Here is an 18,343-nt window from a genome sequence, read left to right on the forward strand (position 1 = left end):
AGGGTGCAGAGAGGATACCAGAAAAGGCCTGATGGTGACTCGCCCCGAATACTGCTTTATGTAGATGTCCAAACTACTGTTGGTGGCCAGAGGTATAGAAAATCAACGCCCCTCATGGTGGCCCATGATGAAGAGGATGTAGAGCCCCAAGACATCCCAGACAAGACTGACCCCCGTGAAGGACAACGCGGACATCAGCAACCACCACCACGCCCCAACTCTCCCTAGGGACTGGGCAAACCTGTGTCACCCCTTATGACAGAGTCCTCTACCTGTCCCATGAATTTGCTCGGAGCTGATATGCTGTCCAGACTACAGGCCTCAATCATTTTCACGCCTGAAGGAGGAGTACAGCTACATACTCCCTTATCCCCAGAAGACTCATCTGCCTTGTGTTCTCTGCCTCGCATGATGATACTTCATGAAGCAATACCTCCAAGTACAATACCACAAGACGTACTTGACAGAATCCCTACGTGCCTTTGGTCCACGGGACCGAGAGACATTGGTCATTTGAAAGTGCCACCAGTTTTGGTCAAGCTCATTGCCCCAGAAACCACAATACCCCTTGAAGCCAGCTCAATCCACAGCTATCTCAAAACAGGTCGAGACACTTGTGTCCAATGGAGCTCTGATACCCTGTACTTCTAAATGCAATACACCCTTTTTCCCAGTGAAGAAATGGACCCGAAGTGGAGAACCATAGAAATACAGAATGATCCAAGACCTCCGAGCAGTTAATGAATCCACAGTGTTGAACACCCCTAATTGTGCCAAATCTCCAAGCCAGTTTGCCAAAGCCATAACTTCAATACTTGATACAGGGCAAAAAGAACACCCTACAGTGACTCTTCTCATATATGTGGACAACCTTCTTTTCTGCACAGATGGCCAACCCACTGCAGAGGAAAATTCAGAAAGTCTACTATGCTACCTTGCGGAACGAGGCTGTAAGGCCTCCAAAGCCAAAATACAGTGGTGTTCCAAGACATGTCACCTCGGACCAAGTGGCTGCAATCCAGGACATTCCCCAACGACAGGCCACTAAACAACTGCATGCTTTTCTTGGGCTCATATCTTACTGCAGGGTGTGAATCCCTGATGCATCGATCCTCATGCAACCACTCTATGATGCTCTCAAGTCTGTGCCGTCTAACCTGTCAAACAAAGCCCTGGACAATTTCTTTCTTCTGAAGCAAGCAATATCTACAGCTCCTGCTTTGGGCCTCCCAGATTATGGAATACCCTTTAAGCTGTTTGTGTTGGAAAGACAAGGCCACGCAACAGGGCTCCTAGCTCAACCACATGGAGGCCGGACTAGACCCATTGGGTACTATTCATGCCGCTTAGACCCCGTGGCTAGGGGTGGCCCTTCCTGCTTAACAGCGTGTCATTGCTGCCATCTTGAATCAGGTGCAACCCCTACACCTGTACACTGCTGACATCTTCGGCTGCAAATCTCCTCCTCCTTCCAGAAAATTTAACCCTGTGAAGATGTCTCACTCTCAACCCGGCCACCCTTCTGCTGTTTTTCGAGGGGGGAAAGATGGAAGGGATCGGAGAAGGTGAAGAAAAAGACCCCTGTACTGTTCAGTGAGTGAAACTCCTCTGGAAAACCCTGACTACATACTCAGAATTTGAAATTCTACAATCAGGAGCATTACCTCCAACTGTATCTGCTCAGGAAGCGGAGCTCCATGCCCTCACTACAGTGTGTCAGAAGGTAAAAGAGCCAACATTTTCACAGACTCAGGGTGTGCCCTGCGAGTGACCCATGACTTCAGTATCATCTGGAGGGCTACAGGATTTCTGACAGCGGCCGGAACACTGGTGAAACACAGCCCAGCCATCAAGGAGTTAATCGATGCACTACTCCTGCCTGACCAAGTGGCTGTCTTGAAGGTTAAAGTACATGGCAAACTGAATTCTCAAGAAGCCAGAGGGAACCACCTAGCGGATATAGCTGCCTAACAAGCAGCGAAAGACCAACGAAAAACGGCTGAAGTGGCCGAAGAGGAGAGTGAATCTTTAGCGCAGATGCTTTTGGAAGTCCGTGTGCCATCTGACAGGCTATACCTAGCCTCTATGCAAAATGCAGCTCACACAGAAGAACATTTGGAATGGATCAATAAAGGAGCAGAATATGATGGAGATCCATGTCTGATGAGAGGGTTAACCACCCTAACCAGAAATGACTGCGCCTCATGTGCGCCTCATGTGCAGTATGTGCAAAATGCAACCCGGAGAGGACAGAGAAGACACCGCACAAGCATTTGGCGAAACCGCTCTATCCGTTCTAGAGGATACAGATTGATCACATACAGATGCCAAAAAGTGGCCGATATGAATATGCCCTAGTGGTGGTGGACATGTCCTCTGGTTAGCTAGAAGCCTACGCTGTGACAAACATGACAACCAAGACCACGGCTAAGAAACTACTAAGTGAGCTAGTATGTAGATGTGGGGTTCCAGAGGTGATAGAGAGCAATCAGGGCCCAGCCTTCACAGGAACCCTTACAGAAGAGATTTGGGCAGCACTGGGCGTTCAGTTAGCTCCACACCCCCATACCACCCTCAAAGTAGTGGGAAGGTAGAAAGGATGAATGGGACTCTAGAGGACAGGATGTTAAAGATGGCCCAAGAGACTAACATGAGTTGGCCAGACAGTTTGCCCATTGCCCTGTTCAGTTTCAGACACACCCCCCGGGGAAACATGCTCTGTCCCCTAATGAAATGTTTGGTTCAGCCCCCAGACTTGGTTTCCCACAGTAGTTGCAGTTACAATCTGATGTGTTTTGCTATGTCACACGTTTGTTTCATTAACTAATATCCATTCTCGAGTGTTTTTTCCCATTCCAGATCCTGAATTAGATACAGGAACATACCAACTACTGCCTGGAGATTGGGTGCTAATAAAGAAGTTTGTGAGGATCTCTTGAGCCAGGATATGATGGTTTGTTCCAAGTTTTGCTGACCACAGCCACCTCAGTCAAACTGGCTGTGAAGAACATCTGGTTACACACTTCCCACTGCAAGAAAGCTCCACCCCCTAAGGGAAAGATCCCGCCCACTTAGTGCTGACTATACTGCATATGCTTTTTTCTGTTTGGTCCAAGGGGGGGCTCAGCAGGTAGCCATTACACAAAATGACACGTTATTCACCACATTCTAGTATAACTCTTCAAACACACGTGTGGCCACCTTTATCTTTGATTACTGTAACATAGTCTCCTGTCCTCCAGTTTCCTGGCAATGTAACTTATACCGTGACACACCCAGTCACAGTCCCTCCGGAAGCTTTGACCCTCATGTGTACATAGATGCCATAGGGGTCTCAAGGGGGGTTCCTGATCAATTCAAAGCCAGGGACCAGGTAAATGCTGTATTCTGCCCTTTGTAAAGAAGTTAATGAGCAAGGCTGCAGATAACAGAACGCCTACATTTCTCCACCAAGAAGAAGAGGATCCCCTTATGAAGGAAGAGGACAAACCTTTTACTCCTTTACAGTCACTCCCCGTCCATAATTTCACAGTCCTATAGTGATTTAGGGAAAGTATAGGGAACCCAGTGGTGCGACCTGGGTACAGCTGCAGCGAACATCCTCACCACTAGAGGCTCTGGAGAAAACCTGCTGGACCTTAGACTCCGTGCCCTGGGGAATTTTGGGTCCTTTAGTTTGAGGGACAGATAGAAAATAGCCATTTTAGGGGGGTCTGTGAAGGAATGCAATGAGCATAATGATAAATTAGAAAATGTCTATTCTCTATGCATCTTTAATATAAAGTCTATATTGCTTTTCCATGTATACCACTGCTACAGGCCTTCCTCACTCAAATCAGCTCCTCATAGTATCCCTCCCAAACATGGCGCATACGCTCCACTCCCACACAGCCTTTGGAATGCGGAGGTGAAGACATGTCTGAGGGCCGGCTAAGATCAACACCCCATCTTGTACCTTGACCAATTAGATGCGCTTTCTAGCTTCACATTAACATAATAATGACGTATCATACTGTAATAGTGCTTTGTCTTGTCTGTAATAAACACAGATGATGGTGTGCTTCTACTGAGACAGATGTGTCAGTGACTCATTCCTAGCCATGCATGGTGATCTGAAATATGTGATTTGGAACAGCAGTAGAAACCCATGTTGACCCCTTTGAGGTCAAGAGATCCATCATAATCCTACCAGCTGTTGGGATTTCATATGCCTGAATGATCTGAATGATCTGCTATCGTTGACCAGTAGATCTAATCTTTCCGGTAAGCGTATTCAGTCTTTTCTTATCCTTTCAAAAGAAAGTTCCATGTGACGATCTAAACCAGGGGTGCCCAACCAGTGGCCCGCGGAGCCCTCTGATGTAGCCCACAACCTCCTGCTCTGGGATGGCTGGTTGGCAAGCCCAGATTGCAGGTTGCCAACTTGCCAGCCGAGAGCATCAGTGTTGTAAATGAAGATAGCGGTAGAGGAAGCAAGTGGCTTTTTAGAAAGTGCACCACACCTGCAGGATATAAAAGACATCTATGGCAAAGTGCAGCTAAAACCACAGGAACACTGCAGCGCAATAGACCGCAGACCATCAGTGTAAAAGCAGCCTTAGGCCCTATTCACATGATCGGTCCAACCCAATCAGACGCCCCATTCACCTCTATGGAGCGGCAGATGTAAACAGACTTTTGTCTGTTTACACCTGCCTACCTCCAATCTGATCTGCTAAAAAAAACAGAAGTGGATCTGCCCTTTCTATCTGATTGGATCGGAGGGCCCATAGAGTTTTATCTTTTTTTGTTATGTGGACTTATTAGCACATATTTTTACTGCAACAACTGAGTGGGTCACACTTCACCCAGTGAGATAGCAATATCTCTGCTACAATTTAGCGCTACATTTTCTTTTCAAAGCACACAAATCCCTGTGCTGTCAGGGAAGAGGAGACATATCATTTGTGCCTACTAAGTAGGGAAAACGATATGTCACCTCTCCTAGTCAATCCTATACCCATACAGTTGGGACACACTGAGAGAACACACATTCAACCCCTTTGATAGCCCCCTAATGTTAACCCCTTCCCTGCCAGTAAGATTTATACAGTAATCAGTGCATTTTTTATCACTGATCGCTGTATTAATGTCAATGGTCCCAAAAAAGTGTCCAATCTGTCCGTCGCAGTGTCATAGTACCGCTAAAAATCGCAGATCACCACCATTACTAGTAAAAAAAAAAATGTTTTAAAAATGCCATAAATCTTTTTAATAGTTTGTAGACACAATAGTTCTATATATGCTTATCACGATTTTTTACCAAAAATATGTAGAAGAATATATATTGGCCTAAACTGATGAAGAATTTTAGATTTTTTTTTAATTTGGGGATATTTATTATAGCAAAAAGTTAAAAATATCAATTTTTTTCAATTGACGCTCTTTTTTTTGTTTATAGCGCAAAAAATAAAAAGCGCAGAGGTATACAAATACCACCAAAAGAAAGCTCTATCTGTGGGGAAAAAAGGATGCAAATTTAGTTTGGGTACAGCATTGCATAACCACGCAATTGTCAGTTAAAGCAACGCAGTGCCACATTGTAAAAAGTGCACTGGTCAGGAAGGGGGTAAAATATTCCAGGGCTGAAGTGGTTAAAGCAATCCTACTGGTGTACAATAAAATGTTTACCACACCTAAATGTTTCCAGCAGTGGCAGGTGATGTATTTCCTTTTGACCCCAGGATTTGCATTAAAAGTAGGCTTTTGCTTGACCTGTTTTGTAGAATCATACTTGCAAAGTAATTTTCCTGTATACTTATAAAGCCTTTGTTTCAATTAATTAAAATAATCAGATTGTTTAATATATAATGTAATCTTTGAGATGATAAATGTATACATATTGTATATCAGGGTCCAAACGTATAATGTGTGTAATGAAGGTTTAAAAACTGTGACCAGTTGAATGAATTGCTTCCCAATTACGACTATAGCCAGATCTTTTTTTTTGTTATGTAAAGCATATCCAAACCCTAAAGCATGAGTGGCTACATCCACTGCTTCTCTGTATCTATGGAGGGAGTCAGACGCTGAGGCTGGACTTCGAATGTGTCTGCTTTTGTTCAGATAGATTTATTACATGATAGGAGTGATTGTATACACACACAAGATAACATTGTTTTATGCTTCAAGGTCAGTTTAACGTGATAAGGACACTGCATACTGTTTTTACCAAGATCAACAGGTATTTTCTATACTTACTGAAAATGTTCTTAGCCTGGAAAATGTATGCAATCACCACATACAACAAGAATTGTAATCTGCAAAATATTACATTTTTGTTTTTGGGTTTAGTTATGGTTTGATGTTTTTGCCTACTGAAACTCTTTGTTTGCATCATGTTTGTCTTGCAGATGCAAACTGTTTCATAGTGAATTAGACAATGGAGATAATTTACTAAACAAAGATAGACTATGTACTTTGCAAGTGCAGTTGCATTTATTGCTCTTAATCAATGTAATGTGGCGAAGCTTCACTTTGTAAAGAATCTATTTGCAGAGTCTACAGTATTTGCCTTTATTAAATCAACCCCACTTCGTCCCTATTCGAGTTAGCTTTCTTTCATAGTGATGTCTATTGTGTGTTTCCTCCCTGCTCCATTCCTTCTCTAAAACTGTTGACAGCGATGAGGAAAGTGTTGGAAAACCACATACAAAACAGTCATTTTAATAAAAGCTAATCTCGTCATCCTTAGGGCAGATATTCTTTTACATTTGGTGATAATGGAGCTAAGAGCTGCACTAAAGATTATTTCTGACACAGAAGTTGAGGGAGGGCGACATGCACAGACTGAGCCAGCTGTGCTCAGCAAAAAACGCTCATGTCGGTGCGTTGATTGCAAAATGTTTAAACAAATTAGTAAGCTAAAGCAAACACTAAAAATCAGAATCAGGAAAACTGGGGTGATCCAAAATAAAGTGGTAGTAAACCCCTGGGTATTTGTTTTGTACTCTGAAAGGTAATGTCATATTGTGCTAGTATGCATTGCACACTAGCACATTATGTTAAATAAAGCCTTCCAGCACAGCTTTGTCACCGCAGATGCTCCTATCTTCACCCAGCCTTCCTTCCAGGTTAGCGGACTCTGGCTGTGTGACTGGCATGCGCGTGGGAGCCGCTGTTTATGGCACAGGGCTCTGAAGTAAAGTCCCGGGTGGCCATTCTTTCAGAGTGCATGCACAGGTGACATCATCGGCTGCATGTAGAGTAAATATCTCCTAAACGGTGCAGGTTTAGGAGATATTTACAGTACCTATAGGTAAGCCATTCTATAGGTAAGCCTTATTATTGGCTTACCTATAGATAAAAGTCAGAGATGGGATATCTTACTTTCTTCCTCACCGTGTTAACTACCACCATGATATTACACTAAATTTAAAGCGGGGGTTCACCCAAAAAAAAAATGTTAACATTAGATTGAGGCTAATTGTGCGAAGCAGAATCGGGTGTTTTTTTTAAATCAATGCAGTACTTACCGTTTTAGAGATAGATGTTCTCCGTGGCTTCCGAGTATGATCTTCGGGACTGGGCGTTCCTATTTGATTGACAGCCTTCCGACGGTCGCATACAGCGCGTCACGAGTTGCCGAACGTCGGTGTGGCTTTATACGTTTTTTTTGGGTGAACCTCCACTTTAAAACCATTCAAGCCACTCAGAAGTCTATGAGTGAATAACATGGCTGGTAACAGTGGGAGAAAACCTTATAAACATTTATATCTTGTTATATGTTAGTAGTTTTAGCCATGAGGAGAAGGGTATAAGAAGCCATTCAGCCATAGCACACAGCAAAAGTAATATTTTAATGCATGAGTATTCACATATGGGTTTATGTGGCCATGTGTATAGGTGACTGGTGTATTCAATGAGTGAAAACAGTGCAAAATGCACTCAATTCATTTTTAAGTTTATGACACGTCACCTTTCTCTGGAATGTTATATAATTCATAGAAAATAGCCAGGCAGCACTGTATATTATTTCTTATTCTCTGTTATTGAATTGGCTCAGATTTATCTGCCTAATAAAACAGTGGCAAATCATTTGATATTGCCTAAAACACGTCTGGATTTTATGTTGCCCCTATAGCATATATAAATGCCTAAGGACAGTTTACATCAACAAGATGGAAATAAATTCAGAATTACGAACAATCTTCTACTCCTTCCTTTTAGTAAAATGCAAACAATTTTCTATATTTACTTTGTTAGAGAGCTGTGAGCCTATAACACATGGAGGTTTAAAGAGAATTACCTTTATTACATCTTATGTTACTAGCAAAACAAGCAGTCTACTGGGGTACTGTGTAAAGCTGGATTAAGGAAAAGTAAAGACGCATTCATCATTTAATTTTGCAGTTAGGTTAATCAGTTGCTAAAACCTTCACACTGTCTGTCTGTTTTAAATCTGGTGCTGCTACCCCACCTGACTTTTTCCCCTTTACCAAAATTGCATATGACATTCTGGGGAGTTTACCCAACCAAATCTATTTCAGTGTTAAAGTTCTTAATTCCTGTGGGACTCTTATTGAGATCATTTGGAATATATATGCTAGTTTAGGCAGAATAATCATTTTTAAAACATTTATTCTCACTAACCAAGACAAGGGTTTAAGTCTTAAATTATTAAGTTGCTGTTTTACTTTATTTAATATGGTAATATAATTTGCCTCGAATAAGGACTTCAATGATGTTGTCAATTTTACCCCCAGATATCCTAGTTCCTTTTTACGCCAAGCAAAGGGGAAAGCAGGATGTATTTCCTGCTGCTCCTCTTTCTAAATGGTTATATTTAAGATCTCTGACTTTGGTATATTAATTTTAAAGTATGAAATGTTCCCGTATCTACGTAATTCCTTTAATATAATTGGTATTGTTGTCCTAGGATCAGTAATAAAGAATAAAACGTCATCTGTGTATTCAGCTACCTTATACTCCCTATCCCCTACTCTCACTCCTTTTATGTCCCTATTTTCCCTAATTGCAGCTAACAAAGGTTCCAGGGCTAAAACAAATAGCATTGGGGACAGGGGACAACCCTGTCTTGTACCATTAAATAATTGTAAGGTAGGGGAAAAAGTACTACGGTATTTATTTTGGCTGATGGGTGGCAGTAAAATGCAGATATCCATCGCATCATCCTCTTTCTAATTCCCAGATGTTATAATGTTCCCAACATGAAGCCCCAGTCGACCCTTTCGGCATCTACCGACAGAAGTATGACTGGGGTCCCACTCTGCCTTGCCTCATGTATTGCCTCATGTATTAAGAACATGGACTTAAGGGAATTATCCCCCCCCCCCCCTCCCTGTAATGAACCAAAACTGGTCACTGTGTAGCCATTGTGGCATTAGTGTTTTCAGTCTTCCTGCTATTATTTTTGCAAAGATTTTTATATCAGTATTTAATAGTGATATCGGTCTATAACTATCTGGAACAATGCATTGGGTCCTTACCCTCCTTCAGAATTAAAGTTATATAAGCCATCAATGCCTCTTCCCGTGGGTTCTCTCCTTCCGCTAATGCATTGAGATAATCACATAATTTAGGAATCAGTACCTTAGCCACTGAACTACTCTTATGACATGTAAAAAAATAGTAAAAACAATAGGGCCGCCGGTTCGAATCCCAACCCGGCACTACCTGCCTGGAGTTTGCATGCTCTCCCTGTGCATGCATGGGTTTCCTCAGTTTCCTCCTACACACACTCCAAAGACTGGTAGGCTAATTAGATCCTGTCAAAATTGGCCCTAGTATGTGTATGTATGAATGTGCGTTAGGGACCTTAGACTGTAAGCTCATTGAGAGTAAGGACTGATGTGAATGTGCAATATATATATATATGTGTAAAGCACTGCGTAAATTTAGGCACCTGTAATAATAATAATAAAAAAGATAACAAATTTAAAAAATGAATAATTTAATTTTTTTCACCAGTTAGTATCCCTGATCACCACCACAACAGCCATCTGATGATTCTGTACTGTACCCGTGACAGTATGTAAAAAAATATATACTAAATTCTATTTAATTTCTTAATTTTCCCAAAAATTTGGACAAAAAAAACTTTACAAAACTTGCCATGCCTCTTACTAAATACCTTAGACTATCTACTTTCCAAAAAGGAATGTCATTAAGGGATTTGTACTGTCCTGGAATATAAGGGCCTCAGGAAATGAGATATAGCATCACTATATCAGGATTGATCAAATTTCATATATATATATAGAATACATAGTTTGCAAAAAGAAACAAACAACAACAAAAGGAAAAAAAACTGCTGGATGGAGGCAAACCAATGTTTGGGAAGAGTATATAACCATATACACGAACATTTAATCGCTTGCTGTTTCTTCAGTCTCCTGTCTTGACAAAGAGTTTAAAATTTTGTAGCAGAGACTGAGATTGTTTGCCTCCTTCCAGAACAGTCCTCAGCTTCCTGGATTCTGGTTGGTGAAACATCACCTCCTGTGACATAATTTCCTGTGATGTAATTTCTAGTCTGGTCAACAGCTCTTTCTGCTTTGGATTACACACTATTCACTTTTGACATTTTTCCTCCCTGCTGGTTCATCCATTTTTCCATTGTTTGTTCACCTGGTGGCCACAGGTGACATAGATAGTACCCTGCTTCACCAGCAGTGGGTCGCATGTGGAGCTGTGGATTTGTTAGACCTTCTGGATGTAAGTGGCACAACATAAATGTTTTTATCTTTGATCTCAAGAGGACATGTGTTTTAGCAATTAATGGAATAATTGGACTTCATAATACTTTTGGACTCCACATAAAATGGATGGGCTTTCCCATAGACTACATTTCATCTGGTTACCCAAGCAATTGACTTGTACCATACACCCACAACAACATTGTGTGGCTATCTGTTGCTATAAGCTCCACATATCTGTGTGCACTGAGAATCTCTATTTTTGCATATAGTTTATAGACGATGGCTTGTTTTAACTACAGTAAAGAGATGTATCAGACTACATTTTGGCCTAAATTTACTTTTATTTTTTATTTATTTTTCCAAAATACTTTGTATTTGCTTGTTTATATACTGTAGCAAAAAAATAAATAAATCTGATTCTCCCTATAGGGGTTGATTTACTAAATAGGCTGTTCCCTTTACAAAGGAATTTTCCCTTTGAAATTGAATTTTTACTTAGCTTTCTGAATGTGTTAAAAATTTGCTTCTAAAAAAATACAAAAAAAAAAAATTCGAGCATGCTTCAATTTTTTATGTCGTTTTTCAAAACTTTGTTTTTTTTGTGTCACAAAAAATGACCGTGTGTAGCTAAAACAACGTTTAAAACAAAGTTTTTAAACCCGCGCATGCTCAGAAGCAAGTTAGGACGCGAGTTTGAATGGAACAGAGTGCCGTCGTACGTGCTGAACGTAACCACGCTTTGCTAGAGCTTTTGGAAAAAACGATGGTGTGTATGCTACGTCGTTTTTGAAAATGAAGTTTGAAAAACATCGTTTTTTTTCATCACAGAAAAAAACTATGTTTTTTTACATCACAAAAAACGACCGTCTGTACGCGGCATAAGAAAGGGATTGCTGCTAAACATGTCAGTGTATAGAAAAAATCATAGCTACTTATATCACAGCATACTTATCAGTTCTTATGTATACATTACCCAGAACACCCATTACTTCTTTAATCCTATGGCTATCATTTTCGAATTGACTTGGTTTCGTTTTGGGACACCATAAGCAAAAGTTAAATGGAATTTTTATGATTTGTATGATTAAAAGTGTAGAACTTTATATATATATATATATATATATATATATATATATATATATATATAGAGAGAGAGAGAGAGAGAGAGGGGAGAGATAGAGAGAGGGGGGAGAGAGAGAGAGAGAGAGAGAGAAACCAAAACACAGAATTATTGATTTTGGTCTGGTCACATGGTTACCTCAATTGATAAGAAAGGTTACAAAAAGTAAAGAACTTGAGTCAAGATAATTTATGCAATTCCCTATTCTTTACTTAAAATACACAACTGATCTAGTTACCTGTGGTACCTCTTAAAGGGAGTTAGCAGATATGTCCAACCTTTCTGCTAAAATTAAAATTGGGGGTGCTTTATTTGTTATTTTTAGTGCCTCTGCATTGATTTGTAGTTTGGACTCTTTGGCCCCCTCTCTAATATACTTTTTTTTTTAAAGCAGTAGTTTGTGAAATAGCTACTTTGCAGTCATATACATTCATGGTCTGATCATTATTAGTCGCGGATACACACTTGGTCTGACATTTCCACAATCTGTAACCAACCATCTAGAATTAAACAAAAAGTGTGGTTTTATAAATAATTGGTAAAGGTGTGCTGTTAAAATTCCAAATACCCATCTATTACTTGATTTTTGTTTTTAAAAGTAAATTAGTTCCCTCTAAGATTATAACCAATCAAACCTTCCACTTACTATTTCAATAGTACTGTGATTATTCTACCTGGTGGCATTCTTTTAAATGATCACCAAACTCCTTTGGGACTTCAGATATCCTGATAATCTTGCTACAGGACATATTATCCCCTTTGTAAAAATATATGACTCTATCACGCCTCAGCAATCTGAACTCTCATCTTTTCTATCCATTTTTATAGGCCAAGTAATACAATTTTCTTAGGAAAGCCATAAACTGTCTGTTCTCATTTATAAAGTAAAAAAATGGGCATTACAACTCAAATTTTATGAAAGTCTAGGAAGATGCATTACGTTATTATTCTGTGTTGCTTCACTTCACCTGGCAGAAACAAATTAATTCAATAAAAAGAAAAAGAGCATAACCACTTTTCAAAGTTCTTTATCAATGTATGCACTGATAGGATAGTCTCCTCAGCATCTGGCTCAATGTATGTTATAAATGTCAGCTTTACAGAGATTCAACAGCAGTTTTTACTGTATCACTAAAATAAGGATATCAATTTGGTATACTTTTAGATTATTTATTCATAAATTAGCAAATGCTAATGGATAATATATGTTATGTAATGAAAAAAATATTACATATTCTTGCACATTTCAGTATTTTCACAACCAAATTATTATGTCCTATGTGGAGGGGCAAGCACTCTCTTCATAGCAACGTTTTATCAGTAATTCATTGCACAGTGAACTGAGAGCCACAAATACTATGCATTTACATTCCCCGTTTGAAACTGTAGTAATTCACCTTCCTATCTAACTGCCTCCCATCGGGTCACTGTACATATACTGGTGGACAGGAGCAGCGCCAATGTGGGTGGATCATCTTTCCACATCAGCCACTCTTGAAAGCTCTCTAGCGTGTGCACTAGTGTTACCTGCGATTGCTGTGTCCATTGGACAAAGAAAATCACTGATCCTTGTACTGGGCCACTGGCGGTCCTGGTATCATGTGATCTCTGTGACTAATCACAGCAATTACACTTAAAGTAGTAAACAAGGCTGTCATTAATGACACGTTGTTTACTATTGTGTGATCTTTGTAAATTGTCAAGGCAATCACAGCAAAAAAAAAAACTGTCACCAGTCAATAGGCTCCATTCACAAATCGGTACCTTTAAGAACCATGGTAAAATACCTCTTAGCTTTTTTAAAACAAAAATTCACAATTCACTAAAATAGCACATTAGCTATTTTATGAAATTATGCTTTATTTTAGTAATGAAATCTAGTGTTTTTTTAATGTGACATTTAAAGTGAATAACTGTATATTAAGGAGCCTCTGGCCACCACGTCCTTAGCAGACATGATTCATCTGCTGTCAGCTGGATTCCTCATTGATAGCAGAATTTAAAGAAAAGAAGTATTAAAAAACGTTTTTTTTAAATGGTGTGGGGTCCCCCTCAAGATCCATACCAGACCCTTATACGAGCATGCAACCCAGCAGGCCAGAAAAGGGGGGAAGGAGTGAGCTACCCCCCTCCTGAAACGTAAGTGAACACATTCCCTCAAAATAGGTGGTGCTTTGGAGAGGGGGGCTCCCCTCCAAAACCACCTTCTTACCATGTTGATGAGGACAAGGGCTTCTTCCCCACAACCCTGGCCCAGTGGTTGCGGGGGTACATGGGATAACTGGGTGACCCCCTGATCCTGTCTATCACTATACATATTACCCCTTCTCATTTATCAAAAGAAATGTGCAAAGTAAAAAAAAAAACACAGACATAATTTTTGACAAGTCCTTTATTCAAAAACCTCCTAAAAAAAATGTCCCTGGCGGGGCGCCCAGTGACATCCTCAGGTGGCCCCACCCCATAGTTTATTTAGCGGCAGGTAGGAGATATATAATGGTTGTTAAGGACAAGGAAGCCGCCTGCTCCTTAACAACCATTTAAAATGAAACACATTATTTAACCACTTAAGCCCCGGACCAATATGCAGCCTAAAGACCCAAGGTGTTTTTACAGTTCGGGACTGCGTCGCTTTAACAGACAATTGCGCGGTCGTGCGACGTGGCTCCCAAACAAAATTGGCGTCCTTTTTTCCCCACAAATAGAGCTTTCTTTTGGTGGTATTTGATCACATCTGCGGTTTTTAGTTTTTGCGCTATAAACAAAAATAGAGCGACAATTTTGAAAAAAAAGCAATATTTTTTACTTTTTGCTGTAATAAATATCCCCCAAAAACATATATAAAAACATTTTTTTTCCTCAGTTTAGGCCGATACGTATTCTTCTACCTATTTTTAGTAAAAAAAATCGCAATAAGCGTTTATCGATTGGTTTGCGCAAAATTTATAGTGTTTACAAAATAGGGGATAGTTTTATTGCATTTTTATTTTTTATTTTTTTTTTACTACTAATGGCGGCGATCAGCAATTTTTTTCGTGACTGCGACATTATGGCGGACACTTCGGACAATTTTGACACATTTTTGGGACCATTGTCATTTTCACAGCAAAAAATGCATTTAAATTGCATTCTTTATTGTGAAAATGACAGTTGCAGTTTGGGAGTTAACCACAGGTGGCGCTGTAGGAGTTAGGGTGCACCTAGTATGTGTTTACAACTGTTTGGGGGTGTGGCTGTAGGAATGACGTCATCGATCGTGTCTTCCCTATAAAGGGAATGACGCGATCGATGCGCCGCCATAGTGAAGGACGGGGAAGCCGTGTTTACACACGGCTCTCCTCGTTCTTCAGCTCCGGGGAGCGATCGCGACGGAGCGGCTATAAACAAATAGCCGCGCCGTGGTCCCGGATCGCTCCCCGAGCGGACCCGACCTCCGCATGTAGCGGGGGGGGTCCCGATCGGACCCCCCACCCGCTAATAGGCGAGGACGTACCTATACGCCCATGTGCCTGTACGTGCCATATTGTGGACGTATATGTACATGGGGTGGTCCTTAAGTGGTTAATGCATTCAACACCATTTTATGTGGGATCTACCTAGCGTTTTTGCTTTTTGAGGTAAATACACTTACTAGCCCTTTATATTACTGTATATATTAATATAAAGGGCTAGTGAATTGACATTTTCAGCATTGCAATATTTTGGAAAATATGTCAGATCACCTTAATACCGCATGCAATCTGCTTTAGTGAATGGAGCTCAATGTCCGTAATCACCGCCACACCAGTCACAGTGTCCCTGATCTCTGCCACACCAGTCATATTGTCTCTAATCACTGCCATACCAGTTACAGTCCTTGATCACCACCAAACCAGTCTTCCATGACTGCCACACCAGTTCTAGTGCCCCTGATCACAGACACCAGTCTCAGTGTCCCTGATCACCACCAAACCAGCCACATTGTTTCTAATAAGGGCGACACCAGTTACAGTGTCTTTAATCACTGTCACAGCAGTCATAGTGTCACTAAAAGGATTTGTTCACATGTGCAATGCTCTCCAAAGAGCCATCCATGTTTGGATCACTCTTCAGAGAGCATTTAATAGGTGAGGAAGCATTGTATCACCTTTTCACCACCTGCTTTAACCCCCTGGACCCTGCCCAAGCACCTCAATTCATTTGAATGGGTCACGATTAGTGGGTATACAGGGGGTAAAATTCCTGCCACAGCTGCAAAGCAAAGCATTGCAACTGTGGCATGTGTACACCTGTGTACTGACCACATTTCTGACTGTTGCCTGGACCTATTTTTTGCCTGTTTGCTGACCATATTTCTGCCTGCGCCTGAATTGACCCATCTGCATATCAGACTGACAGTGTTCCTTTGAGACACCAGTCCCAGCCATCCCCTGGGAAAAACTGAATTTCTGTAACCACATGAACTCTTTTGTTCTTCCTATCTTCAATCTCCTGTACTTCCTGACCAGTGAATGTGGCATTCCTGGGGCAGCCATGTACTATTAGGCTAGGCTTGCCTGACTTATAAGAACTGGAACTGCTATAGGGGACTCTACACTAAGCTATAATTGCTTGACCACTTATATACAGGCGACCATTACAGTGTGATACAATTGGGTGGTTTGTGTGATACTCAAGATACGATGAATGGTATATAATCAGTCCAAAAAGTTAAAAAGTCTCACACACGTGGTGTCACCACACTCAGAAGAAGTAATGGTCTGTGTTTTGGTGTGTAGTTCTAAGTATGCTTATGATGTGTGTAAGAAATATCCTATTAAATTGACAACTTTTCATCTTATTCCGCATTTTCCAAAAACTTGTGAGAAAAAAACAATATGAGTCTTAGGCCTCATACACATGGCCGAGGAACTCGACGTGCCAAACACATCGAGTTCCTCGGCCAGTTCAGTCCTGGAGCCGCCGAGGACCTCGGCGGGCCAAGTTCTCCCATAGAACAACGAGGAAATAGAGAACATGTTCTCTATTTCCTCGCCGAGGTCCTCGTCAGCTTCCTCGGCCGAAAGTGTACACACGGCCGGGTTTCTCGGCAGAATTCAGCCAGAAACTCGGTCGGAAGCTGAATTCTGCCGAGGAAACTGGTCGTGTGTACGGGGCCTTAGAATACCACAAGGTTTTTGCTTTCCAAAATGTGGTCGTTTTGTGAGTCATTCTATTGTCCTGGTGCTCTAGGACCTCCAAAAGTGTAATGCCGCGTACACACCATCACTTTATGTGATGAAAAAAAACGACGTTTTGAAAAACGTCAATTAGCATTAGCATGCTTCAATTTTTTGTGTCGTTTTTCAAAACGTCGTTTTTTGTGTCAATTAAAATGATAGTGTGTGGGCAAAACGATGTTTAAAACAATGTTTTTAAACCCACGCATGCTCAGAAGCAAGTTATGAAGCTAGCTTCAATGGAAAAGAGTGCTGAACGTAACTGCGCTTTGCAAGAGCATTTTGAAAAAAACTATGGTGTGTAGGCAACGTCGTTTTTGAAAATGAAGTTTCAAAAACGTTGTTTTATTTCATGATTTAAAACGTTGTTTTTTTTCATCACATAAAGTGATCGTGTGTACGCGGCATAATAGGTAGTCGGGAAAATAAATGCGTAATTTATGCGTCTAGAATGCCTGAAAGTGCTCTTTGGATTTTGGGCCCATCTGTGTGGCTAGGCTGTAAAAAAATCTCACACATCTGGTATCACCATACTCAGAAGGAGTAGCAGAATGTGTTTTGGGGTATAATTCTGAGTATGCCTATGATATGTGTTAGATATAGCCTATTAAATTACAACTTTGTATAAAAATTTGTGGAAAAAAACACGTTTTGAAAAGACTCACTTCCACTGTTCTGGTGCTCAAGGGCCTTCAAAAATGTGATACGTAATCAAGAAAATTGATATATAATTTATGGTTCTTGAAAGCTCAAAGGTGCTCCTTGGATTTTGGGCCTTTTAGAAATCTAGGCTGTAAAAAAGTCTCACACATGTGGTATACCCATACTCAAGATATATAGTAGAATGTGTTTTGGGGTGTAATTATAAGTAGGCCTATAATAATTTCTTTAATTTCAAAAAAATTGTGGCAAAACATTACAGCCTCAAAAAAACTCACCATGCCTCTTACTAAATACATTGGACTGTCTAATTTAAAAAAAAAGGGCGTTTTGGGGGAATCTTTACTGTCCTGCCATTTTAGGGCCTCAAAAAAAGAGATAGGCAGACAGAACATCAGGATTATTCAATTTTTAAATATATATACCATAGTTTGTGGACTCCATAACTTTCACACAGACTAAAATATACTAACTTGGGTAATAATATATATATATATATATATACACATATATATATATATATATATATATATATATATATATATATATATATACACACATATATATATATATATATATATATATATATATATATATATATATATATATATATATATATATATATATAAAATATCAATTATCTCACAAAAGTGAGTACACCCCTC

At 40.3% G+C, this 18,343-nt stretch overlaps 1 protein-coding gene across 1 annotated transcript in view; it reads right to left on the minus strand.

Annotated features, from left to right (window-relative positions):
- The window catches only part of TMEM132D (transmembrane protein 132D), a 1,355,124-nt gene that overhangs the window by 172,136 nt on the left and 1,164,645 nt on the right, over positions 1–18,343 (minus strand). The window lies entirely within an intron of this gene.

This window comes from Rana temporaria, chromosome 1 (genome assembly GCF_905171775.1).
Source record: "Rana temporaria chromosome 1, aRanTem1.1, whole genome shotgun sequence".
NCBI classification, from domain to species: Eukaryota; Metazoa; Chordata; class Amphibia; order Anura; family Ranidae; genus Rana; species Rana temporaria.